The 27,745-nt window shown below is 39.3% G+C and overlaps 1 long non-coding RNA gene across 1 annotated transcript; it reads right to left on the bottom strand.

Annotated features, from left to right (window-relative positions):
• Positions 1-1,245: 1,245 nt before the first annotated feature.
• LOC114053692 lies at positions 1,246-25,692 on the bottom strand. Its single transcript, XR_003570409.1, has 3 exons — positions 25,525-25,692; positions 4,958-5,074; positions 1,246-2,184 (listed from the first exon to the last, which is right to left on the bottom strand). It is a non-coding gene; the product is annotated as an uncharacterized LOC114053692 (long non-coding RNA).
• Between the last annotated feature and the right edge of the window lie 2,053 nt (positions 25,693-27,745).

The following is a 27,745-nucleotide window of genomic DNA, read 5'->3' as shown; positions in this document are numbered from 1 at the left end:
TTTTGCCATGAATGGTACCAGCTTATGTTCAAGTGTGTGTGGCCAATTTTCATTTTGAATAGCCACAAATCGGCCTAGTTTAGTAAGAATCTTTTCACTGAGTCCTATGATGCAAACACTCATGCTTCTTGCCAGGCTGATTTTTTTAAATTGTCAATTTCATCACAAAGGAACTTTGTTCTCATGGACTTTATTAATCTAGGGATCACTGCATACCCAAAAACATCTGTTTTCTGAGCCCCAGATGGTAGTCTGTTTAAGCAGTTAAAGGAAGAGATGGGTGAATACAAAAGGTATATGTCCTTCGAGGAGCCAGAGCCCTTCTCTGCAGAGGATGTGGCTCCATAAGCAGGGCAAAGAGATGTCAGGCGGTCTGTGAATTACAGACACCAATGAGATAAAGCAGCACTATCAGCGAATGCCCCTTTGAAAACAAAGTGAGCTCCTATTGGCTATTTTACCTGTAGTTTAATCCTTCCTAATGGTGTTTTGTTTAATGACTAGAGGGGGTGGGGGTAGGTGTGAAGGTGTGGGGGTGGGGGGGTGTCACATTAACTTTTGCCCTATCACTAGCAAGATTCAGTCCCCCTAATACTCAGGCTGAGGATCCTTCTGGATCATCCTTTCTACCTCTAAAATTCTGATTCTCAGATCCATCTTTCCTCACCCCTCAAAAAATGGGGAGGTCTTTTGTACAAGGCAAAAAATACTAGATGAAAAGTCAAGACACTGGGTTTAATTCCCAGTACTAACTGTGTGGCAAGTCACTCAACCCTCCTGACTGTAGTTTCCCATCTGTAAAATGAAGAGGCTGGACTAGATGCCTTCTAGAGTCTCCTTTCAGCTCTGAGTCTATGATTCTAGGAGTGCTCTCTGCCCAGCACTCCAAAACTACATCAGCCGGCTCTGTTCAAACCATCATTAAGTTTTCAAATCCCTTATCCTGCAACACAGGGTCCACTAGGAAACCTAAGAATGAAGAGTGACAGTTTCCAGCCTGGGGATCACCAGGTCACTGGGTACCACAGAACCTACAGACCAACAAGACAGTTGAGTCCTAGTGTATTATAAATAGGGATGACCATCCAAGCTCTTTTCAGCTTAAACAAGTACAGACAATCCCAGGGCCAAGCTCTAGAGTCGGAAGGAACTTCAGCGGCCCTCCGGTCCAACCCTTTCATTTTACACACATCAAGTCCTAAAATAAACCGAAGCCACGAGTTGAGGAATAAAGCGTCTTTAATGGAGATAACAGGTTAGCAGACCTTCCACCCTGGAGGATATCTAGTGAATTTCCAATCCAAAGAGACCTGTAAAAAAGGTTTTTTTATAGTTTTAGGAGGAGAGGGGAAGGAGGTAGGTGAGGTAGTAAGAGGGGGCAGTTAGAGGAGGTAGGTGAGGTAGCAAAGCCTGGTCATGAGACTCCAGTGGCCCTTGGCAATCTGGGCAAGGAAAACCACTCCATACTGGCTGTCTTGCCCTTCATGCCATGAATCCCAATGCAAAGGGGCAAGGACATCAAGAGCTGAGATCCAAACCAAACTAGGTTCCTTTAGAAAGTAAAATCTCAGGGTGGGGGAATTAAGGTGTGGTTCAGCTCAACCTAATCAAGAGTAAATAGTTTAAGAGTAGGAATGCAAGGGCATTACTGAAATATTGACACTACGAAGATCATTTAAGGGAGTGGCGATCTATATTGCATTTGAAATTAACAATTTCTCTCATTATATTAACAGTTTTCTGTTACAGACAGGAAACTGAGGCCCAGGGAAGTTAAAGAGCATGATTCCTCTCAACCCTCTCAGTGAGGGGCACAGCAGCTTCCACAGAGGAAACAAAAAAGAGAAGCCAAATTCCTGCACCAATCACCAGAACAGTTCTTGTGGATTAGGATTACAATCAGTAATTTGGATCAGTAATGCTGTCTGGAGCTGGGAGGCTTTTAGGTAAATGAGGACAACTGTTTCAACAGCCCTCTCCAATTCCTCACAATCTGTGGTTTTATTCCATTGCTGACCCTAATGCAATGAAACTGGAGCTGTAGTGCCAAGGAAACGGAGCTTCTTGGCATCTCCCACTGCTGGTTTCTCAGAATTGCTCTGTCTTCTTCCAAAGGAACCTCAGGAGAACCACAGTTAGAAGACTTACTTCATCTGAGGGAGTCAAAATGATTTTGGCAGCTTTCTGGAAAGGAAAAAAAAAAAAAAAAAACAAAGACAGCTAATCCCTGCCCTTGTCCCTCCCCATGGCAAAAAAGAAAATTTACAACATAAGACATTTTGATACTAGTTCCAAGTTAACTGAAATACAGTGGAAGATCTGTGATGTTGCACAATGTGGCAATCTGGAGAGGTACATATTACAGCTAAGAGTTTGGAGATTTGCTTAAATATCCCAGTGTCTGGGTCTGGCCAACCTGGCCATGGAAGTCACAGGAAAGCCTCTTTTTCTATAAAATCAAATTTAGTTTTTGGTTGCTGTGGATGTCAAGTACTCACAGCATAGGGAGGCAGAGCAAAGCTTTTTAAATATGAGAGTTCCACATGGCACGCTACTTCTCCCCACAAAGGAAGGTGATGGGCAAGATTCAATATTCCAAGGTTGCCAGATTCTACACGTATTGTCATGGGTACAATTAATTACATCATATTGGGGAGTTAACAGAATTTACAATACTGCCAAATACAACAAAATTATTTTATCATGTACAACAATAGACATCCTGTTGTCCTTTGTAAGAATAACAATAATAATAGCTAGTATTTATATAATGCTTCAATGTTTACAAAGTACTTTATAAATATTATTTCATTTTATCCTCACAACACCCCAGGAGGCAAGTGCTATTATTATTCCCACTTTACAGATGAGGAAACTGAGGTAAACACATTAAATGACTTGCCCAGGGTCCCATAGCTAGTAAGTATCTGAGCCTGCCTCTGTATTGTTATTAAAAGATAGACTGAAATGTTTTCTTCCATATCAAATGGACAACATGGCCATATACACAACTGCAGTTTGTAATCTTCTTGAAAGGGCCAAAAATAAAGGAGATTTCCAAAAGAAATCCTTAGAGAATAGGTACAAAATGAGTCTAACTTTATAGTCAGTTAGTCCTACGTATTTACACCTCACATCAAAACAAGATGACAGGGTATCCTTGGTAGATTTCATTCGGTTGGGTTAAAACAACCTGTGAATATTGCCAAGAAAGCTTTGCCTTCCATTATACACCAGGTACTTTGTGGTTACTTTTTCATCCAATACAGATCATCTGACAATGAAAAAATTATCTTGGGTATCCCTCCTGATGTGAAGAAGATGCAAAGAAGGCCCCCATGTTCACTGTGGTGAACCTATGGAAAGATACAAGTCACACAGGATGTGTAGACATGAAAGGGTTACAATCTGCATTAGTTGGGAGATCATAGAATCATAGATTTAGGTCTAGAAGGAGTCTTAGAGGAACTCTAGCCAAACTCCTTCATTTTACAAAGAAGGAAACTGAGACCCAGAAAAGGTTACTTTGACTTGCCCATCTAGTAAGCAGCAGAGTCAGACCAGATCTCCCAACTCCAGATTTAGTGGTTTTTCCACTGCCCTGTGAAATCACCACATCAATGAGATTGGAGTATTGGAATCTCAATAATCAGAAAAGAAATAATAAAATATCACCGTTATTTCAAAAATGAAAATAAAAAAATACTGGAAAACATAACTTGATGCAAGAGCAAACACTTACTACATTCTATAATGGTGATTAAATTCCTGGTGAAGCTGTCTTCTAATGCCTTCAACTTTCCATGTAGAAAACTTCAAAAAGGATAGTCTTTCCTTGAATAGGGGAGGCTACTGTGAAGCTGGTGTCTAAAAAGCTCTTAAGAGCTGACAGATTCTGCGCTATCCTCTATAACTGAAGAGATCTTGGTTTCTGTTATTACAAGTCACAGATGCACAGCAGCAGCCAGAAAGGCTAGCAAAGATGCTAGGGACCACCAGGAAGAGGACAGGAAGCCAACAGAAGATGTGCCTTTTTTTTACAGAATCATTTTAAGTCTGTGTCTATAACACCCTATGCCATTCAGATTACAACACCCTGTGAAAGACCCTGTAACAGGGCAGGTAGGTGGGGCAATGGATAGAGCTCCAGCCTTGGATTCAGGAGGACCTGAGTTCAAATCCAGCCTCAGACACATAACACTCACTAGCTGTGTGACCCTGGCAAGTCACTTAACCCCAATTGCCTCACAAAAAAAAGTGCCAAGGGAAGATAAACTAATATTTCAAAAGATGAAGGGATTTTGTACATAAGGATGCTTTAGAGATTTAGGATTATCTAGAGAGCTGGAATAGACCTCAGAGGCCATCTGTTTCAACCCCCACCTTTTAATAAAAAATGAGGAAACTGAGGTTCAAGGAGGTAGACTGACTTGCCAAAGCCATGCAGGAAGTGAGGGGCAGCAACAGGATTTGAACTCAGTCCCTACAGCTGAACTGTAATCCCTCCAGCAGATATTTGATAAGTCTGCTTCCCTGCATATATGCTCTGACATGGATAACAAGGCCCTCCTTTATGCACGCTGGAAAACAGACCTATCAGATACCTACTGTGGGACCGTATCAAACAACCCATACTATGCATGCCCCGAAGACTGGGTTCTCATTGGCCAGTTCTCTATTACACCACTCCTGGTACCACTATCAGTGACAAAATACTGAGTGGATATTTAATCTGACCTAATAAAACATTTTTTAATCATACAGAATCTATATTATAGATCAGAGACATGAATATTCACATTGTGGTAAGGTCACCCTGCCCACCTTAAATGTCACAAGAAGCAATCACCAGTTCTTCCCCTCCCTAAGCGCCTGAAATGGGAACAACCATTATTTTTGTCCCTTCTCCACTTTGTTGTTTTCTTGAGAAAGCCAAAGGCTAATTTGCATGACTTACCCAAATATCTCAGATGAAGATGATGGATGGACCAAAAAATGAAGAGGAAGATGGAATGAAGAGAGTCCCTAAAACCTCCAAGACTCATTGTACGATGCTGAGTGAGTGAGAGGTCCCCTATGGAGGAGGCAGAAAATCCAAGTTCATTTCTGAGGTGTATTTTTCAATCTTTTTAAAAGTCTATCACTAGTTCCCACTTCTCTGGTAGCATAGTTTGAAATTTCAAAACAGACCAGACTGACTCAGACATGAAGGTTCCTAAAACTGGATCATCTAGATGGCTGCTGGCCCAAAGATAAGCCTGGGATGTCTTGGGGGAGCCCTATTAGATGACCATAATTTCCGTTAATTTTCCAATATAGTGCTTGGCTAGCGAAAATGGAAAAAAGGGAAGGGATAGGAAGGGGTCAGGTGGGGAAGGAAACCAAATCCTTTTTTTCTTCAAATGGCATTTGAAAATGGTTAGGCCTTATAGCAAAAATGAGAGTCTTTCACAAGAAAAGAGTTCCTTTGCCAATAGTAGTCCAGAAAGTTGGGAGCTATTAGTTAAATTGTAATTCTCAAGGAGTGACAGGGACTCCATTGTTTTCAAAATAAAATAAAACTTTATCACTACAAACTGATTCGGTAGATCAAACACACATGATATGGTTCATTTCTGTTCTGTAATTGTCCTTCATGCATGACTTCAATCTGGCAAAAGCTTCCCTTAACAAAGGAGACATCAAATGCTACTTTTCCTGAATGTGGAAACAACTCTGTTCCAAAACTCATTGATATAATGGCTGTTTAGACCTCTGTTTACTTCTTTAATGTAATTTTTCAATTCCTGAAATGCACAGTTCATGCCTTCCAAGGTCTCCAAATATTTATATGCAGCTTAAAAAAAAAAAAAAAGAAAGGCAATCTAAAAGAAACCTTCTAATAACACAGACAACATGGATCCACTCCAAGTAGCAAATACAGTTCTCTTCCCTAAGGGTAAACTAGATCCAAAAAAGACAAAGCTATGTATCAGCGGTCAATCAATCAATAAACATTTATTAAGGGCCTATGTCAGCCAGGCACATAAATGGTCTACAGCTCTACTGGATTAGATTTCCCCTACTGGAGGAAAAGGATAGGATTGCTAAATTCAGCCTTTGCCCTGAAATTACAATGTATATATTAAAGAGATAATACTACTGGCCTACCATGCAGCAAAACATGTCCTTCTGTGCTCTCTTTCCCATGCCCTACTGTAGTTAATAGCTCACATGTAGGAGGCAGTTGGCTAGGGATATGGAACAGAGCTCTTTTCTATGCAAAGTGAAGTGGTCCATGGCATTCATTCATTCATTCACTCATTCATAAGTCATTCATTCATAAGACAGACATTTATTAGGTGCCTGCTTTCTGCAAGGCACTGAAGAGGGTACTATAATACTTAAGATATAGTTCCTATCTTCAAGTAACTTACTATCTAATAGAGGAGGAAAGACAGGTACACAAATCCCTATAGCAAAAAACAGATTATGTGAAGTACCTAAGAGATACAACCAAGAAGCCATCTGGGTTCAGAGGAAGGAGGACTCATTTTATGAAGCAGAGGAGTGGATAGAGCATGGGACATAGAGTTGAAATTCTCTGAGTTCAAATGGTTCATCTAATACCAGCTGTGTGAACACGGGCATGGCTGAGGCACAGGTAAGGATTTTTCTATTATGCATATGCTACTCTAGTACTGAGCTTTAGGTATTGCCCTGAAATTTCCCAGGTGCTACATTGCTCTATAGTGTGTGTTACCATGTTGGGTAACACAGTTTTTTTATTTCTTCCTCATTAATGGATCCTTCATGATTTAACCTATAACTCAGAACCAAATCTCTGGGTTATAAAGGCTAGGTTCAATCTTAGAAGCATTTCACAAATCACTCTTTGACATGTACACCTACCCAGGGCCTCCCCCAGGTAACATCAGAATATAGTTTGCCTCATGTGTCTACAGAAAAGGTAAAAGGCTCATATTTAGACCATCAATATATTAAATACAGGCTTTATTTTACCCAACAGGAAACACAAAGGATTCATTCACACCCTATTCCTTTGGCTGAAATCTGGATTTAATGCCCTAGAAACTTCTTCATCCTGGCCTCACTCCACTCCTGGAATTCACACATTGGAAGTCCCCTCTACCCTTTTTACCTCTCTTTTAGTTCTCTGAGGCTCAGTTTCCACATCTGTAAAAATGGAGGTGGTAATAATGCCTGCAGCACCTACTTCACAGGCTTCTTAATTAAGCTCAAGTGGCATGATGCATTTGTATACAGACTACTTTGCAAACAATAATGTGCTATATCCAGTTATTCCTATTATGGATGATGCTATAGGAACAGACTTCATAAAGAAGGAGATACCAAACCAGTGACTATGGACTCAACAGGCCAACATTCTAAACAACTAAGCTAAGTAACCCCAATCTTAGTTGCCACAAGTTTTTTTTTAAAGATGTGAACAAATAGGAAACTAAACTTCATTTAAATAAAATTCAGTTGTGCTCAGAAGTGAATGGGAAATCAGGAGAGTGTGGCACAGATGAAAAGAGTATCAAACTTGGAGTTAGAAGCCATAGGTTCAAATCTCAGCTTTACCAGTTCTTATCCACTTTGAACCTCAGTTTCTCTATCCATAAAATGGGGATAATAACAATAATCAAAATAATAATAATAGCTAGCATTTATGTAGCACTTTAAGTAAGTTCTTCAAAGCATTCTACAAATATTTTATTTTATCATCACAACAACCCTGGGAAATAGAAGATTATTATTATTTTTATTATTATTATTATAATAATTATTATATAATATTATATAATTATTATTATTGTCATTTTGCAGATAAGGAAACTAAGACAGACAAAGGTTAAGTGACTTGCCCAGGGTCACACAGCTAGTAAGCATCTGAGGCTGATTTTTAACTTAGGCCTTCTTGAGTCCAGGCCCAGAGACCTTCATCCTGAGCCACCTGCCTCACAGGGCTGGTGTAAGTATCAAATGAGATAATACAAATAAATTTAAAGCTCTGCATAAACTATTATGATACAAAATGCAAGTCTTCAATGGTATATAATCACTTTTTACAAAGGTAAGGTGCTGCACACTGTATCAGCTGAAATTTGGGGATTTTTGTTGTTTTTTTGTTTTGTTTTTGAGACGGGATAACCCTATCTCAACCAGCTCAGAAGTATAGTAGCGACTCATGGACCCAACCCCACTGTTGATATGCATGGCAGCTTTCACCTTTTCCATGTCTGATCTGGGCCAGTATCTGGATTTAGTGCAGACACCAGAGTAGCTTTAGTCCTGCTATAGCTCAGAACTTGCACACTCAAGCAATCCACCAGCGTCAGCCTCCCCCATAGCGGGGCTTATAGGCATGTGTGCCACTAAGCCCAGTCATTTGGGTATTACTTTTACAAAATAGTCTTTTAATGAAGCAGGCACTTTGATGTTACCTGGGCGAAAAATTACAAAGGCATGAAAAGTCAACCTTAGGATATAAAAGCACAGGACCACCACCCACCAACCTGTAAGACAGCACCCCTAGCTGCGTTGGCCATCTGGAAATCCAGGAGCTACATCATATTAAGTTACATAATCTTAAAGAGGACACATCATCCTATTCTCCAGACTTTCCCTATAACCAACCAGTAAGACTTCCAAGTTCCTACTTATGTTTACCCTAAACTTTTATTTTAATTCATATACTAAAGATCATATCAGTGAAGAAGACATTACATCAGACTGAGGCAATAAGAAAATGCTTATCTCTGAATCTTCACTTACTGGTTCCTTCATGTCCCAAACCCTTCTCCACATACTAAACAAGGGGGAGGGGGGAATGGAGGGAAGAGCTTCTCAAATACAAGTAAAACTACCCTCTGAGAAACAAATCAATATGAGGGTTTCCTCCAAATATTTTCTGAGTAAATCAATCTCTGGCTGAGACATGGGTAAAAATTTTTCTTTTATGCATATGCTAGTCCAATACTGAGCTTTAGGTAACTGTCCAGAAATTTTCCAGATATTACTTTGCTCCATAGTGTATATTACCATGTTGAGTAACTTTTTATTTTATTCCTTCCTCATTAAATAGATCCTTTATTGATTTACTTTATAAATCAGAATGAACTTTATACAGGCTAAGTCCAATCTTGAAAGCATCTCACAAATCACTCTTTGGCATCCAGGGTCTCCCCCAGGTAACATCAGAATATAGCTTGCTTCTACATGTCTATAGAAAAAGGTAAAAGCAGGGGTAGCTAGGTGGTACAGTGGATAAAGCACCAGCCCTGGAGTCAGGAGGACTTGAATTCAAATCCGATCTCAGACACATGATACTCACTAGCTGTGTATGACCTTGGCTAAGTCACTTAACCCCAATTGCCTAGCCCCCCCCCCCAAAAAAAGGTAAAAGGCTTGCACTTAAGCTATCAATATATTAAATGCAGGCTTTGTTTTGCTCAACAGAAAATTCAAAACACAAAGGATTCATACCCATTCCTCTCCAGGCTGACTTCTGGACTTTACCATGCCCCAGAAACTCTTCATCTAGGAAACTCTTTCTAAGCCTGGAATTCACACTTTGGAAGCACACTCCACCCCTGTAGCCTCTCTTTCTGATTGGGTGGCTTCTCCCAGAATCTCATTGAAGGAAGTAGCCCAGGTCAACTGTCTCATTCCTCTCCAGGCTATACTCTGAACTTTTTTTACCATGTTGCCAGGTACTTTCATTTCCCACATATAACTTTTTTACTTCTTTCTATATGTTGTCTTCTCCCATTAGAATTTAAGTTCCTTAAAGGTAGAGACTCTTGCTTTATGCTCATATCTGCATTCTCACTGCTTTGCACAGTGCCTGCTACATAGTAAGCTCTTAATAACTGCTTATTGCCTGACTGATTGACCCAAGCCCATAAACGTATGACAACTTTTTTACCCTTTCCTGTGAGCTCCATCTCCATAATGGCCCTCTACAATCTTCCAAACAACAAATCTCTCCACTGCTTGGAAGAGATAACGTTTAAGATTTCTCTTTGCACAATCCCCATAAATCACAATGGTTATAAAGGACAAGATCCAGGTGTGCTCTTTTATAGTTTAACTTTATCCTTTGCTCCTCCTCAGCACCAGATCCTACTCTGGAATTCTTCTTCTATAGCTATTTATGGGTTCTTTTTAGTCTTTTATATTGAATACCTTATTTTTAAGTGATATAAAGGCTGTCCTATTCTCTATATGCATTTGGTTCCTGGGGTACTTTCATGGGATCTGGGAACCCTAATCCCCTCATTTGGGGAAATCTAAATATAAGCCTACATGAGCATACAGGCTTTACACCATCTGCAAACTTAACAATGCTTTTAAGTCATTGATAAAAATGCTAAATAGAATAGGACCAAGGACAGATTCCTAAGGCTCTCTGGTAAAGATTTCTCTCCAAATTTGAATCCATCTAATTTTATTATCTCACTCATATATCTCCATCTTGTCTACCAAGACAGAGTGAAAGATTTTCTCAAATATTTTTGCTAAAATTTAGGTATGTCTCCAGCTATTACTAATCTGCCAGTCTAGTCACCCTGTCAAAATGGGAAAAGAGGTTAATCTGGCATGATCTATTCTTTAAAAAAAAAAAAAGTTATGTCTTTTTTCTTTATATCATCATCATTTCAACACCTCTTCCTTAGAATAAAAAAAAAAACAATTAAACAATGTATATAATATACAATATTCCACCCTAGAATTTCTATGCCTCTGCTATGGGACCAAGTAGGGAGAGTATAGTATATTTCATTATATCATCTCTAGAACCTTCAGTGATTTTTCAATTGCTCAGAATTCAACATCTTTGTAGTGATCTTTCCATTTACATTATTGTAATTATTGTTTCTATTGTTTTCTTAATTTGAATTATTTTACTCTGAATGCATTCATATAAATGTTCCCACTTTTTCCAACTTATAAGCTCCTCATATTCATCCCTTCCTACTGCTTCTGATACATTTTGTTTTGACATCTCATTGACATAGTCAATAAGCCATATCCTATACTATTTACCTTCTTATTTAAAAAATAATTAAATAAAACTTTTTAACATAGTAACTACAACTATCAGGACTTAAAATTTTTTTAATTTTGCAAACAGAAAGGATGTGTGTTTCCACTTTTTTCATTTAGAAACAAGTTTGTACAATGTATTTGGTCTGATTTTGTGCCTTTTACACAATTGTAGTCATTGTATATATTGTTTTTATGGTTGTGCTCTCATCTCTCTGCATGGTTTCTTACAAGTCTTTCTCTATTTCTCAGCATTCTTCATATTTGTTTTCCTTCTTGTATAATAATATTCCATTACAGTCATATACCATAATTTATTGAGCTATTCTCCACTTGTTGGGCACATTTGTGTCCAGCATTTTGGTGCTACAAAAAGGGCTGCTCTAATTATTTTTTCATATTTAATTTTTTTGTAATTGACCTCCTTGGGATATAAACACAATAGTGGGATAGTCATATCAATGGTATGAACAGATTAGTAACCTTTCTCGCCTGATTCCAATTCCACTAATATCAAATTTCTTTTTTATTATTAGTGATTTTGAACATTTTTCTTATGATTGTTCATATTCTTGTTTCTTTTGAAAATGATCTGTTCATATTTTCTGACTACTGGTCTATTGGGACATGGCTCATAGCTTATAGATCTATAACTTGTCTGTATTTGCCATTCCGGCTTTTAGTGATCATTCCTTTCTCTAAATGCTCAAAAGTCACCCACATTTCTAATGCTACTATCAATGGAGCCTGGAATAGTCACTAAGGAAACAAATCATAGGCTAATTTCTGCAGAACTGATTGAAGGGAGAACTTGGAGTGATTTGCAAGCTAACAAGTCAACCCAAAATTAGTAAAAATTACTCAATCTTAGAAATTCAAAAGGCGGTCCTTTATACACAAATCATGGGCGCAGTTAACTGCCTTTCATTTCTTGGTTTTGTCACTAAAAGAAAGGAAGCATTTTGCTACAAACTCAAATGGAGGAAAGCAGCCTTTTTCTTGGAAAAATCATAAGCAGGCAGGAAAGGTTTTTCATGCCACACAGATGGAATCATGACCCTAGAAAGTGAGGGCCCTGATCCACCAGTCATCTGGCTACTAAATTTCCACCTCCTTTTCCCTTTACCATCATGAATTGGAGTAACCTCTCTGCCAAGGCAAAAATCCCTTTCCCTTGTCACCACACCCTTTACTCTCATGTCAAGTGTCTATTCTTCTCTGCTCTCTCTTCTGCTGTGGCCGCTGGGACCTTTGCACTATGATTAACAAGCTCCCCTTCCTCTGAGATCTCTTCCTCTCACACTCTTTCCAGTTTCCTCTGAGAGACTTCTCACTGTCATTGACCACCACCCTCGGTGCTGGTTAATCCTTCTCTCATATTCCACAACACCCTGAGCTCCCCACTACCAATTCCAGACCTTCCCTTTACAGCCACCATCCTATAACCTCTTTTTCTTTGACGTTCACCCCCTCCATTTATATCACCTGGTCCAGGTTCCTGTTACTGTCATCTGCTGGGTGATCATATTCTTTACCTCCTTTCTCAAGGAGGTTGGTACTGGACTCAATTTTTCTTTCTGCCCAAGTCCCTATCTTTATACTTCCAGACTTCAAAATGCATGCAGGTAGGAGCAGCTAGGTGACACAATGGAGTACTGATCCTAGAGGAGGAAGATTCATCTTTCTGAGTTCAAATCTGACCTCAGACACTTACTGTGTGACCCTGGGCAAGTCACTTAATCCAGTTTGCCTTGGTTTCCTCATTTGTAAAACGAGCTGGAGAGGAAATGGCAAACCACTCCAGTATCTTTGCCAAGAAAATGCCAAATGGGGTCACAAAGCATTGGACATAATTGAAAAATGACTGAACAACACCCTGACCACCCTGAACTCACTATTTATCAACCTCCTGAAGTTCTATGACCTGTGTGTCACTTTCCCTCAGTAACCCAACTCAGTGTCCATAACATAGCTCTCACCATCACCCCAAACTATGCCATCTCCATGATCCTGAACTCTGAAATTTTCATCTGATCATAATCTCCTCTCCTTCCATAGCTCTGTCTATACCACTCCTCCTTGACTTATTCTTTGTTCTTGTTCCAACCTCTGTTCCTTCCATGTTATCTCAGTTATCATCACTGCTCTGGTCTCACCTTATGAGTACTGATCTGCTCAGTTAACTTGTTTAGTTTAACTATGCCTTGTCCTCCACTCTTTCAACCCTCGCCCCTTTGTCCTTCTATTTTTCACAAACATCAGTCCTCAACCATGGTTCACCACCATCAGCCTTCTCTCTTCCTTCTCTCAAAGCATCTGATGGCACAGTGGATAGATCAATATGCCTGAAGTTAGGAAGACCTGAGTTCAAAGCTGGCTTCAGACATTTACTAGCTGTGTGACCCTGGGGAAGTCACTTAACCTCAGTTTCCTCAACTGTAAAATTGGAATAATAACAGTACCTACCTTGCAAGGTTGTTGTAGGGATCAAATGAAATGATATATGTTAAAAAAAAAAAAGTGCCTGGCACACAGTAGTTGCTACATAAATGTTTATTCCCTCCCTTCTCTTTCACGCTGCTAAACATGGCTGAGGAAGTCGTACAACCATACTGAGTCCCCTAAAAATTCATATCATCTAATGTAGAATTAGGCTACAGAATAAAACCCCTCACTGCTGAAACCCCAGAATTACAGAATTTTAGAGTTGGAAGGGACCTCAGTAACCTTTTTAATTAATACATTTATTGTTTAGTTGTTTTTTAGTCACATCCGACTCTTTGAGACCTCTTTTGGGGTTTTCTTGGCAGATACTGAAGTGACTTGCCATTTCCTTCTCCAGCTCATTTTACAGAGAAGGAAACTGAGACAAAAAGGGTTGTCTTTGTGCCACCTAGAGGTTCAATTAACATATATACCCCAAAGGAAATTCTGCTTATAGACCGGCTTCTGCTCAAATGCCATGAGGGGAAACCTATCACCTTCTGAGATTATTTTATTCTTCTCTGGTTGACTCTAACACTCCGAGTAAATGTCATTGGTCGTATTGCAAACCAGGCAAAGTCTGAGAAATGTATGTAAGGACAGATTGATCAGCATTACCCAAAAAGACAAGCCAAAGTTGTCTCAGACAGTGTCATGCAGTGGAAAGAGCGCTGAGCTGAAGGCACGGGACCCAAGTCTGAATCCAGCCTCTGCCCCTCATTATCACTGTGACTTTGTGCAAGTCAAGTCACATCACTGGATCTTAGCTTTCTTATCTGTAAAACGAAGGGATTGAACTAGATGGCCCTTATTGCTAGATCCATCTATTCTCACATGCTCCTTCCCCATGGCGAGTACATAGTGTTATCTCCAGATATAAAAGGAAGAGAACACAGAGTGACATGCTGGAAAAGAGAACCTTGGCTGTGAATAGGGGCCTATGTTGTTGATGCCGGACTTAGAATGTGAAATAAACATAAACTGAACTATAAGCAAACAAGAGACTACACATGATCGCCTGCTATAGCTAATTAAGGGCAACTAAGAAATGCTAACAAAATGTGTTTCTATAAAAGATAAAGCCACAGTGCCAAAGGACAAAGATGGCCAGGAGGAACTTCCAGATAACAAGGACCACTAAACACTGAAATGAGTTTACAAGACAAGAGATTCTTTTCTAGATGTTTCTGAAAATACTTTCTTTTACCTGTCTGGGCTAGTTTAAGCACAATACCGCATGAACACGGAGGATGAATTATGTAACTTCTCATGACCAAGTCCATTCATTCTTTAATCAACCTTTTTAAAAGGATAAAACTAAAAGGCTGTTGTCAACTATGGGTTTTCATAATCAAAAGTATACGGTGTTCCTCGCCCCCTGGTGGTCATAATCTTCTCTGGCTTTGGGATAGACTTCTGCATAAGAGAGCAAAATTATACAGCAAGTGATGGTTCCCCTCAAAAACAAATCTCCTTCACCCTGTGGTTGGACGACAATACAGAGTAGCTAACCCAGGGCCTTAATATTGATATCAAACAAAAAGCCCAACACAGAATTGCCAAGTCACTAGTATCACCAGCCTATCTGTCACCTCGCCAACTTCTCACTAGACACCTCTAATGGGACAGGATAGCCAGTAGTAGTCAGTCACTGACTTCTGTTCCTACAGGACAAAGTAAGCTGCAAAGGGAAGGTACAAAAGTGTGCAGAAGATTGGCAGGGTTTCAAGAGGGCCCTAACCCCTCCCTCACCTCCACAGGTCCACTATAATCATAAAGAGGCTTTTGAGGGAGTCGTTCCCCTGGTCCTGCCTGCCATACAGGAAGCTCTAGGTCTCTGGGGTAGGGAAAGAGGAAGTTGTGGGTAGAAGAAACTATTATTAGCATCATAAAGGTTATGTAGTCTCAATTCTCTATAAAGAACTACCCACATTAAACTTTTATAGTCTGAATTTTGGCCACCCAAGAACATAGCTCAGTCAATAACTTAGTTATTATAAAACTAAAAGTTTCCAACAATATTGTCTTATCTCTCATTGAATCTGGTTAAATTATTTATATAAGGCAGAATATGCCTGTGTAAATTATTATTGCTTTACTATTAATTTGTTTTAGAAACAGTTTCTTTTTCATTCATAATACAGAGGTGTTAAATCCGAAATTTTAAAATCCCCAAAGGAAATGAATGAAACACATTGGGAGTAAATGTACCATAACTGCAACAGCAAGCAGCTTTAGTATTAGATGAAGTGCTGGAAATTAAAAATGCAGTAGTACACTCACTATTTTAAGTAAGCAACAAGGCTACCTTTAGCTAGGTTTGAGTTAGAGGAATGGTGGGACCCAGGTGAGCTTCTTGGCTCTGGAAGCCTACGGGTGCAGTGGCTAATTTCCTGAGTTTTTCTAAAATGAGTCTCTCTGTTTTGCCCAGCATGCTTACTAGTGAGTCAGTATTCAAGGAAACAGTGTTTTATCTATTTCCCTCCCTTGAGTGCTTTGTGTTGCCATGGAGTCACAAAATCTCAGAATTGTGGGACGATCAGAGGTGATATAGTAGAATTTGTCCCTGAACAGAAATGCCCTATACAGCATGCTCAACATACACTCAGACAGCTTTCAGTGGAGCCAGCCTCCAGTGAAAAGGACTTAACTACCTCTCAAGGAAACCCATTTCACTTTTAGATGTCCTGTCAAATCAATCTCAAAAATCTCTCTCCTCAAACAATTTGGAACTATTCCCAAAGGGCTATCAAACTAAGTACACCCTTTGACCCAGCAATACCACTACTAGGTCTGTATCCCAAAGAGATCGAAGAAATGGGAAATGGACCCATTTGTACAAAAATATTTATAGCAGCTCTTTTTGTGGTAGCAAAGAACTGGAAACGGAGGGGATGCCCATCAATTGAGGAATGGCTGAACAAGATGTGGTATGTGATTATGATGGAATGCTATTGTGCTATATGAAATCATAAGGGGGATGATTTCTGGACCTGGGAAGACTTATATGAATTGATGCAAGGTAAAGTGAGCAGAACCAGAAGAACACTGTACACAGTGAGAGCCATATTGTAATGGTGACCAACCAAGAAAGGTTTAGTTACTGTAATCAATACAATAAGCCAAGACAATTCCAGAGGACTCATGATGGAAAATGCTATCCACCTCCAGAGACAGCTAATGAACTTTGAGTGCACATTGAAGCATAATTTTTTCACTTTCTTTTTCTTGTTTTTTTTCAAATAACATGGCTAATATGGGAATATGTTTGCGTGACTTCACATGATTAATTGATATACTATTGCTTGCCTTCTCAATGGATGGGGGAGGGGTGGGAAAGAGAGAATTTGGAATTTAAAATTTTTTTAAATTAATATTTAAAAATAAATCATAGATTTTTTTATTTGTCTTCTCTCTCTCTCTCTCTCTCTCTCTCCCTTTCTGTTTCTATTACCACTACTCTAAAGGCCTTTATTACCAGATGTCTAGAAAGACAGAAAGGTACAATGATGCTAGATTGTGGAAGGTCTTGACTACTTGGTTTAGATGTTTAAACATTTTTTGGTCAATAATAAGGATCCATACAAGGGTTTTGAGGAAAGGAATGTCATAAATAGAGATGTGAATAAGGAAACAAATAGCTGACTCCAAAACCAGCACTCTTTCCTCTGCCCCATGCTACCTTAATAGCTAAATAGTGATGATAATTAAATCATAAGAATTGATTGATCTCACCAGTTAAGAGAGTATAAAGAGATAATAGAAGAGATCCTAAGACAGAACATTTGGATAGACCCAGAATTAGGGAGCATAATACAGTTGACAGACTAACAAAGGAAAGTACTACCAATTTACTTATTAAGTACTGTTTGTTTACTTATTGATCAATTCTATGCAAAAAAGGAAAAATGCTAAATGCATCATTCCCACATGTATGTCTGCTCCTGTAGGAAACCAACTTTATTATTCCAAAGTCACATGACCAGCACTAATTAAAATATACCCTGTTCTAAAGGGTGAGGTTAATCAATAGGTAGGGGTTCAGGACTAAATTCTACTTGGTAGACCAACAAATACACATACATACACACACACACACACACACACACACACACACAGATACACACCAAGATAGCAAGAGATGCCCCTATCGTAACATGTGAATTTGAGGAATATCAGGTCTCAGACTCTCTGGTAACCCTAGAAAGCATGACATTATCTTAATATTTCTTCCATAGTGGGGCATGTAAAAACCACCAGTACAAGTGTGGGACTCCTCAGAGAGTGGTAATTAGAGCCACCTTGTGGTTAGACTTGTACTATTCCCTGCCACAAACTCCACACTTGAAATAAGCAAGACTATGCGCTGACTTACCTCTGTACTTGAGCTCACAGCATTCTCTATGTTTTGAATTCCATCTCCAACACTTTGCTGCTAAAAATTCTAAATACCCTTTAAATCTCAATTCAAATATTATCACTAATATGAATCCTCCTGTTTTAACAATTACTCCACAGAAATTTCGATAGCATTTTGTCTGGATCTCTTAGATTCATTTTTCATGAATTATTTTATATTACAATATCGCTGGTTCTATAAATTATATTATTTTGTATTATAGTTATTTCTATGTGTCATTTCTCCCTAATATATTTGCAAATCACAAGAACTGTACCCTCTATTGTTACACATTTAATAAATGTTTCTTGAATGAAGGATAGAATCTAGGTGCTATATAGAAGCTGGGGGGGGGGGGGGTAGGGAGCTTCAGGTGCTGTAGCTAAAAAGTGGGCATCCATTGATCTTCCCAGGTTCAGTCTTTTGTCTCTCTACCACATTTCTCTATTTGAAATTCTTTCGATTTAAAAATCCTGAGAACAAGTGAGGAAATGGACCTAACCAAAATACACACCAAAGAAATTTGTGCTACAGACCACACAGTTATAAAGATACCCAGAGATCCCTTTTTAAGAATTCTCAAAGGAGGAAAAATTTCAAAATCTTGGATAAAAATATGAATAACATTTTCTCCAAAAATGCAACTGAGAAGAAATCAGCAAACTACTAACTCATCTGTCTACTTTCTTATCTCTGTAGATCATGAGAATAGTCTGTGCAAGCTCTGAGGGCATCCTTGATTGAAACATAAGAAGAGAACAACAGTAAGTCTCTCACAGATTTTCCACAACACACTACAATCTTATAATCAGGTGATAGACTGGAAGGGTTAGCAAATATAAGGTCCCATTCTGTATATTACTGAATAGATTTTTTAAAGAAAGTATTTGAGGGGGCAGCTAGGTGGCACAATGGATAGAGCTCTGGCCTTGGAGTCAGGAGGACCTTTGTTCAAATTCGGCCTTAGATACTTGACACTTACTAGCTATGTGACCCTGGGCAAGTCACTTAACCCCAATTGCCTCACCAAAAAGCAAAAAAAAAAAAAAAAAAAAGTATTTGAACCAGGTGCGGTAACACACATCTTTGATCCCTGCCTGCTACCAGGAAGGGTGAGACTGGTGGATCATTTGAGCTCTGGGGGTCTGAGCTGCAGTGAGCTAAGCCAATTGGATGTCTGCACTTAAGTCCAGCACCAATATGATGGGCCACCAAGGATGCCAGAGGAGGGACAAACCAGCCCATGTTAGAAACAGAGGTTAACAATCAGTGGTGGTATCAGGCTACTATTTGAAAAGCTACTATACTTCTGGCCTCAATGTGATAGGAAGATCCAGTTTTGGGTGGAGGCAGGGGCAGGATTCAATTAATCAAGCAAAATTCAGCCTTAAAATCTTTCTTCCAACAAAATATCACTTCTGCATGTATTCAGATTATACAAAATTACTTGATGAGAAAAGCCACAGAGATAACTATGCAAAGATCATCTGAGTATCAACATCATCTGAGTATCAACATCAAAGGAGGCATACAAGAGGGAGAAAGATGCTTTGACAAAGGTGCTCATCAGTGCCATGGAGGATGTCCTGTGCAACATCAAATAGGAAAGATCTCTAAAAATGGTAAGATTCTCCAAGCACTCCTATTTGTGGATGTCAATCTGATGATTTCACAGAGCTCTAGAACATTCTAGGTCATTCCGAAGGAAATCCATGCTCACACAAAGGAGATCTGCCTTGAAATCTACACAGGAAAAGCAAAGTAGCTGAAGATCACACATTACCTTGATTATGACATGAAATTGGCAAAGCAGTACATTGAATCAGAACACCAGTACTTACATCTCAGACAAGCACAGCAGACAGGCAATAAACTAGGTTCTAAGATTGAACAGGGAGAGGAAATTAGACTGGATTTTATTCAGGAAATTACAAAACTATTTCAATGATTACAAGCTACTCCCTACTGCAACAGCACATTTTTTTTTTAACTCCAATTTTGTCTTAGTGGCATAATCTTGAATATCATTGGAAAGAAAGATGATTAGACAAAGAGGTGGGAGAGTCATGTAGCAACACTGAGGAATAATTGAGAGAAAGCCAATCCTGCACTGGCACCCAACTAATGTAAAAAAGTCAAGACAAAGAAGGCTTCCAGTACATTGGATAGACTCCATCAGGCAGATTTCAGGGAGGAAAGACAAGAACAACAGGTGGACATGACAAGAAAGCACAGATGAGTTCAGTTTTGCACAGTTGGAGCAAATGCTCACATCTGTAAGATTCCAGATCCATTGAAGTAGTGACATATATTCTATTAGTGATTCTATATGACTATAAATCACAGAGTTCCACCATCTCAGAAAATGAAATGCAAGAGAGACCCAAAGGGCAATGGAAAGACACATGAGAGTCATAAGTCATTTACAACATATTAGCAACAATAGCTAGCTCATGATGAATAGATTAAAAGACATTATAAAGGATGTATATGATCAGAAAAGTATAGCCAGATAACAATTATTATCATCATGACTATTAGCATAACTATAGCTAGCATTTATACTTCACTTCAAGGTTTACAAAGCGCTTTAAGATTATCTCATTTAATCCTCACAATAATCCTGTAAGGAAAGTGCTATTAATCCTGTAAGGTATGTGCTAGGTCCCAAGGAATCAAATTCACACTCTATATTTCCACTGGGCTGGAACCAATGACCATTTTGCCCTAATTATAACTTCAAATAGTACTAATCCAAATACATGAAACTACTTCAGGGTATTTATTATTTGCACTGAGACCACATTTTGCAGATGAGAAAACTGAAGTTGAGAGGTTATAAATTACCCAGGGAAACATAGTAAGTATCTGAGGCAGGGTTTGAACTCAGGGCTTCCTGACTCCAAATCCAATGTACAACTTAGCTGAGTGAGCTGAGCTAGAACAGCTGCTACATGGCATCCACAAAATATCAAATGAACTAGTAAAAGGCCTCCAGAACATTTGAGTAGATACTCTGAAAGATTTATAGAAGAGTGGGGACAAGGACCACAAGGAATGAAAGGTAAACAAGTTATGATCTGCCCCAGTAGAGACAACAGCCACCTCAGTAAGATCATGGATCCATTGAAATATTAAAAGTATTGAAAATTCAGATAATACCAATAACAGCTGAGAGGTGATGTGGTATAGGGAACTGGACACTGGACCTGGACTTAAGAAGGTCTTGGTTTAAATTCCTCCTCAGATACTTACTAGCAAATCATTTAACTTCTGTTTGGCTCAGTTTCCTCATCTGTAAAAAATCTGGCTCAATAATCTCAAAGGTCTCTTCAAGCCCTAAATGTATGATACAGTCTGTTTCACAAAATACAACCCATCTGATACACTTCATATTTCATCATTTCAGCATATCCCCATGATTTCTCTAATCATTTTGTTACCAGAGCCAACTTTTTTTTATGAAAGGTTTTCTGTAATTTTTTTCTAAACTAAACCCTTTGAAAGCTTTATTAAAGAGAAAACAGATAAATCTGAAATGCTGTAAGTTGCCTGTCAAGCAAACAACAGCAAAACTCAACATTCCTCTGAAAGCCTAAATTGGTTTTAAGAGTTCCTTAAGCGAACTGGAGGTTCACAGAAAGACAAAGTATAGTCCATTCCTCCTGAAACATTGGACTGAATAGAACAAAAGTGAAGAAAACAAATATTTTTCTTGAGAAATACTACCCATGAGCTTTCAATTCAGAGTTTATTTAATGTAAACTTCGTTGGTGAATGCCATGAAACATAAAAGAAATGCCATTCCCTGGAGTCTGACAGTTACTGAAGTGAAAACATTTCTGGTTATCTGGAACAGCTGGATCGCCAGACTCTGAGGAACCCCAGCTGAAAGCGTGGTCATGGTAATTCTATCTGGTTTGGCCTCTGGAGACATTAAAATAATAATTATAACACTCTTTAGTTATATAGCATCTTTCACCCAAGAATTTCAGAACACTCTGGAAATATTAACTCATTCATTCTCATGGTGTCCTGTGTGGTAGGTTGGTATCCTGCTTTTAAGAAGGAGAAATCTGAAACATAAATCAATTAAATAACTTGCCCCTAGAGTAATATACTTCTGGCCAAGTACCTAAACTAATTATCTGGGCAATTAAGGAAAATTAACGTCATGCAGAGTCCAGGTTGTTTCAGTAAGTCAAATAAGACCAATACTCCACTTTTGTTGGTCTAAGAATATTTTGAAAAATATATAACATCATGGTATAAATGCTCCTTCCACTGTTGAAGAGGTCAACCTCTCAAAATTTCATCAACTACCAAGGCTAAAGAATTCTTTACCTTGTGACCAACTTTGAGTAATGAGCCTCTCCTCAAAATTGAGTAGACGTGTGCTTGGTAGACAGATGTAGTCCATTTCCAGGACAGTAGTCAACTTGGGCTACCTAAGCTGCCAGATCTTGTATTACTCCAGTGTAGGCTTTGATAACCTGGGCCATCTACATATCATAATGAATGATCAGCAAAACTCTGGTGAAGGTTAACTAGAAATACTTCAATACTCGGGAGGCAGCATAATATAGTGAAAAATTGTTGTTGTTCAGTCCTTTGTTTTTCAAGAGACCCAATGACATCATGGGGTGATATCTTGACCTGTGTATGAATTGGATTTAAGTGAGACAGAGTTGCATAAAGTCATCAGCTTCACTCTCTCTTCCAGAATCATCAAAGTCTGGTGGCAAGACAAAAGTCAAGGTGACTGGTGATGACCGGGAATGAAATGGATGACCCTGGTGTGTGATTTCTGACCAGACTCTAAGCACACCACAGCACAGGCTCCAGATGCCTTCATGGCCATTGGAACAAATTGGAAAATAGACTGGCTCTGAAGTCATAGGACTTGAGTTTAATTTATACCTTGGTTGCTTACTACTTGTGTGTCTTTGGGCAAATCACTTGGCCTGGGTCCCAGTTTTTTCATCTGTAAAATTAAAGGGTTGGACTAGATGACCTTCCAACTCTGTATCTATGACTGTATGATTAATGGATCTATCATCTCGTCAATGTGGGTTCTCCTACCAATTCCTGGTTCTTCCTACTCTCACAAGGCACCAAAGAACATTTGACATGGAACAAGAATGCCAGGAAAGCAATGAACTAGAGGCATAACTAATAATTTTTTTTAACTGCAAACTTTAAGGCATTATGGAAATGTAAGTCATTGTTGGTATTGTATACTATGATAGTAATGAATGAATCAGCTAACTCTGCTAAACCTCTTGCTATCCTCAAAACTCATCTACATCAGAGATGTCAAACATGCGGCTTTTGGGCAGTACTGTGGCTTCAACATGCCTGAGCGAAGTCAACTAGATTAAAATATAATTAGGAAATATTTAACCAAAGAAATAAAAATATAATAGGACACAGATAATGTTAACATGTGGTTTTCTAAGTCAACATGCTGCTGGCAGGAATACTTAGACAAGATTTAGTGACCAATTTCTATTTGAGTTTTACAGCACTGATCTAAATTATTTCAAAGATAAGTTTTAGACTGGGGTCAATTTGAAATGTGCTCCTAGACAATTCAAACTTTGTGGAGGAAGATGGTTCTAGTGGAGAGAAATGAGGGAAGCTTTGGAACTAATGCACAGTGCCAAAACATAGTGTTTAATAATTTGCTTCCCAAGTGATTGGTCAATTCATATTGACATATATAATTGATCTTCCTAAAGCATAAGTCTGACCGTGTTTCATACATAAATTCAATAAACTCCAGTCATTCCCCCATCATCTCCAAGATCAAATATAAAATGTTGTTTGGCTTGTGAAGCCCTTCACGACCTTCCTGCATAGGTAGACACATTACACCTTACATTCCCACCTATTCTACCATCCAATGACTCTGCCTGCCTTCCTGTTCCTCACCCGAGAGGAATTCTATCTCTGATTCTAGGTTTTTTTCACCAGCTGTTCCCGTGCCATGCCTAGAATTTTCTTCCTCATCTCCTCCCCCTGGCTTTCCTGGTTTACTTCAGATTTCAACTAAAATCCTATTTTCTATAGGAAGTCTTTCCTGAACTCCATGTTATCCTGCATATATCTTGTTTCATGTTGTCTCTATTAGGGTGTGAGCTCCTTGAGAAAAAGGGCTTTTTTTTTTCTTTGGCCTTTCTTTATATTCTCAGTGTTTAGCACAGTGCTTGGCATATAGTAGATACCAGCAGCAAAAAAAGCACTGGATATCTAAGAATCTGAAACACAGGACTCAGACCAAGCCATTCTAAAAGTATTTTATCTCACGAAGCTCCTCAAAATGGAAAATAGTTCTTACCCAGGGCAGCACAGTCAGAAGGTAAATATGGTGAGGCATTGGGAAATAAAAAGGTAGTCAAAAGGGAAGAGTATGGTAATTTATATCTGCTATAGGAAAAGGGGGGAAATAACAAACTGAGAGATAGACAAAACAATGAAATTCATTTGATGCTAATGAAGGGGGAGGAGGAATAGGAAAAGGGAGGAAAGAGAGAAAGGGAGAGAGAGAATAATATATATTAATGAGCTAGATGATGTTTCACAAGGGAATGAGAAATAAAAGTGTCATGTTGTGGTTTTTTTCAGTCGTATCTGATTCTCCCATTTGGAGTTTTCTTGGCAAAGATACTGGAGTGGTTTGCCATTTCCTTCTCCAGCTCATTTTACAGATGAGAAAACTGAGGCAAACAGGGTTAAGTGAGTTACCCAGTGTCACATTGCTGTAAGTGTCTGAGGCCAGATTTGAACATGGATTCTCCTCCAGAGCTGGCATTCTATCTATCGTGCTAAAACAACTTTGGAAAGAGAAAAAAAAGAAAAAAAAAAGGTCTCATCTGTAAAATTAGAATATTCAAGTAGCTGATCTCTAAGGTCCCTTCCAGATCTGGGTCAGGTCAAGTTAAAATCGCCTATGATAATTAAGCATCACGCAAACTGGTTGATCAAAATTCTGATTGGATTTGCTGATGACTAACTCACTTTATTCTCTATCATTACCTTATCAGATTTTTTGCCCTGATCCCAAACAAGGCACCTCCCTTATTCTCTTTGAAGTTTCCTTTTATGTGTTTTTTTCTGCCTTTAGAATGTATGAGGTGGGCTATCCTCTCATGTATAGCATGAGGGTGTTGTGTGGCTGGAAGAGAGGCAAACTAGACATCTCCCCCACCCCTCTCTGAAGGAGATTTTATTTCCTGCCAAGAGGGGAAGCAGGAGATTTGGGGCCCAAGGTCATTCTGCTCTTCTTGAATTAATGGGATAGTGGGTTAGGATTATATCTACCTGCTCCCTTAAATATTGTTAGTCTACAGGGGATACGGTTTTCAGGTTCACACTAATTTCTGATTGCTTTTTTAATATTGCAGGAGAAGGAGGACCTCAAGCTCTATATCTGAGGTTTGACTGTTTCCCACCAAATACCAGTTCCAGAATGAACACAAATAGCAAAGAAATCCATTTATCCAACTCAATAGCAAAACAGAAAATCAGAGAAGACATACACAAAGAAAATTAATACCAGACAATGCAGAGTGAGGTGCTCTTACCTTGGGAACAAGACAACTCAGTTCAGCCGAGAGAGAATTCTAGATCTAACCCAAGGGAAGTTCATCAAAGTCTCTAATGTGGCAAACTGCGGATAGGGACATGATGGAGCCTGCCAGCTCTTGTCATGTCTTCCCAGAGTTTATTTCCTTCAGTTACCTGAAGTGGGGTTGGCTTCATCCAACTTCCCTCTTGAAGCTGGAAGACAGAAGTTCCTGAAGTGACTCAAAGTTTAAAAAGAACTTGAAACTTACAGAGAACTTGAAAAAGACTGTCGAGTTGGAAGAAGGTCCAAAGAAAAACTGAAGAGCTCTCCTTTTTCCTGGCCAACTAATTCCACCCTGCCCTTCACACAGGTGTGGGATATTGATCTCCACCAATCAGGAAAGCCTCATACCAATGGCCTTTGAGACTGTAATTACACAGGTAAGTAAACTCCTCGAGGTCAGGAACTGTCTTTCTTTTGGCTTGAATTTGTCTTCCCAGGCTTAACACAGTGACTGGTACATAATGGGGCCTTAATAAATGCTTATTGACTGACTGATTTTGTCCATATGATCAAGGTGTCAACAATGTTATTCTGTTGTTGTTCAGTTGTTTTTCAGTCATGCCTGACTCTTCATGACCCCATTTGGGGTTTTCTTGGCAAAGATACTGGATCGGTCTGCCATTTCCTTCTCCAACTCATTTTACAGATGAGGAATTCAGGCAAACAGGGTTAAATGACTTGCCTAGGGTCTCAGGTAAGTATCTCAGGTGGGATTTGAACTCAGGAATATGAGTCTTCCTGGCTCCAAGCCTAGTACTCTATTCACTGCACCATCTAGTTGCCCTTCTACTTATATTAGTGGTAATTTTTTTTTTAAATCTGTGGTTGACTGAATGTTCTTTCTACCAGAACCAACCCTGAGGCATGACAAATTAGGACCTCCCTATGGCTCTAACCTTAAGAAATAGATCTTTAGGAGGAGAGGAAAATAGTTATTTGCCTATAACTAAAAACAGGCTGTCACCCCATCTCCCTTAGAACTCCTGGGGTCTATGTGGTGTTCAAGCAGGTCTAGCACCTCTGGTGTGAGGGCTTGCCAAGCCCTTTTCAGAATTGATCATCCACCTTTGGTGCCCACCTGGTACTCAACTCTCACCTGTGACAGCCACACCCTAGTAAACCATCTCAGCAGATAGGCTAAACCAGATGGAGGGTAACCAATGGGCCTCAAACTCATTGGTGAGTTAGGTGGGTGTCTACCCCAAGCAAGTGAAGACTCTTCCCCCTGACCCCACTGGAATGGGTTGGTGAGAACAATTTTTTCCAATAGCCATAAAGGCAGTTGAAACTGGTGTTGGGAGAGCTTAGAGCTTGTTCAGATATCAAAAATACCAAGGTCATCCACAGCATCCTGAGCCATCACCAGTCATCCTGACTTTTGTTTTGCCACTGGACTTTGATGCATCCAGAAGAGAGAGTTGATGACTTTGTGCAACTTTGCCTCACTTAAATCCAATTCACGTGCTGGGTCATGTCATCACCCCATGATGTCATTGGTCCTCTTCAAAAATGAAAAACAAAGAACAAGAACTTCCTCAAGTGTCTTGTTGAATTTTTCTGATACTTTCTCCCCGCAAAATTTAAGAAAGCACAGAATCAGAGAGTTGGAATAATGAAACTCCCTAGAAAACCATCATGACAAGTCATTACCTAACCCCTACTTAAGTAACTGCAGTTAAAGAGAACTCACTGCCTACTGAACTGCCTCTCTGCAATTTCTGCCTGGTGTTCATTGTTTTGCCCTCTGTAGCAAAGCTAAATAAGTCTAATTTCTCTTCTATATGACTTCTCTTCAAATACTTGAAGACAGCTGTCTTCCCTCTCCCCAACCCTGTTTTCTTTTATCAGGCTAACTCGCCTTTAGTTCTTTAACAAATCCTCCTGTGACATGGACTTGAGGCCCATCATCATCCTGGTTACACTTCCAAAAAAGTATAATCAGATCAGAGACTGAGGTACTATTGGGGGGATTAAGGCCCCCCCAGGTTTTCGGGGGACGTGTTTGTATGTTTCTTCTGGCTCTACCTTTAAAGTAAATACTCCTCTGGAAAAGCTAAGCTATTATAAATTATTAAATGGAACTGGGGTGCTTGGACCCCTAAAATCTTAGGAACATGATGGGTGGGAGCTCGAGCCAATTGCAGAGAGGAAGGAGACCCTCCAACCTCCTCCCC

The sequence above is a fragment of the Vombatus ursinus genome, unplaced genomic scaffold (genome assembly GCF_900497805.2).
Source record: "Vombatus ursinus unplaced genomic scaffold, bare-nosed wombat genome assembly UNPS02014812.1, whole genome shotgun sequence".
Classification (NCBI taxonomy): Eukaryota; Metazoa; Chordata; class Mammalia; order Diprotodontia; family Vombatidae; genus Vombatus; species Vombatus ursinus.
Note: the sequence above shows the minus strand (reverse complement) of the source record. Positions and strands in the feature narration are given on the sequence as shown.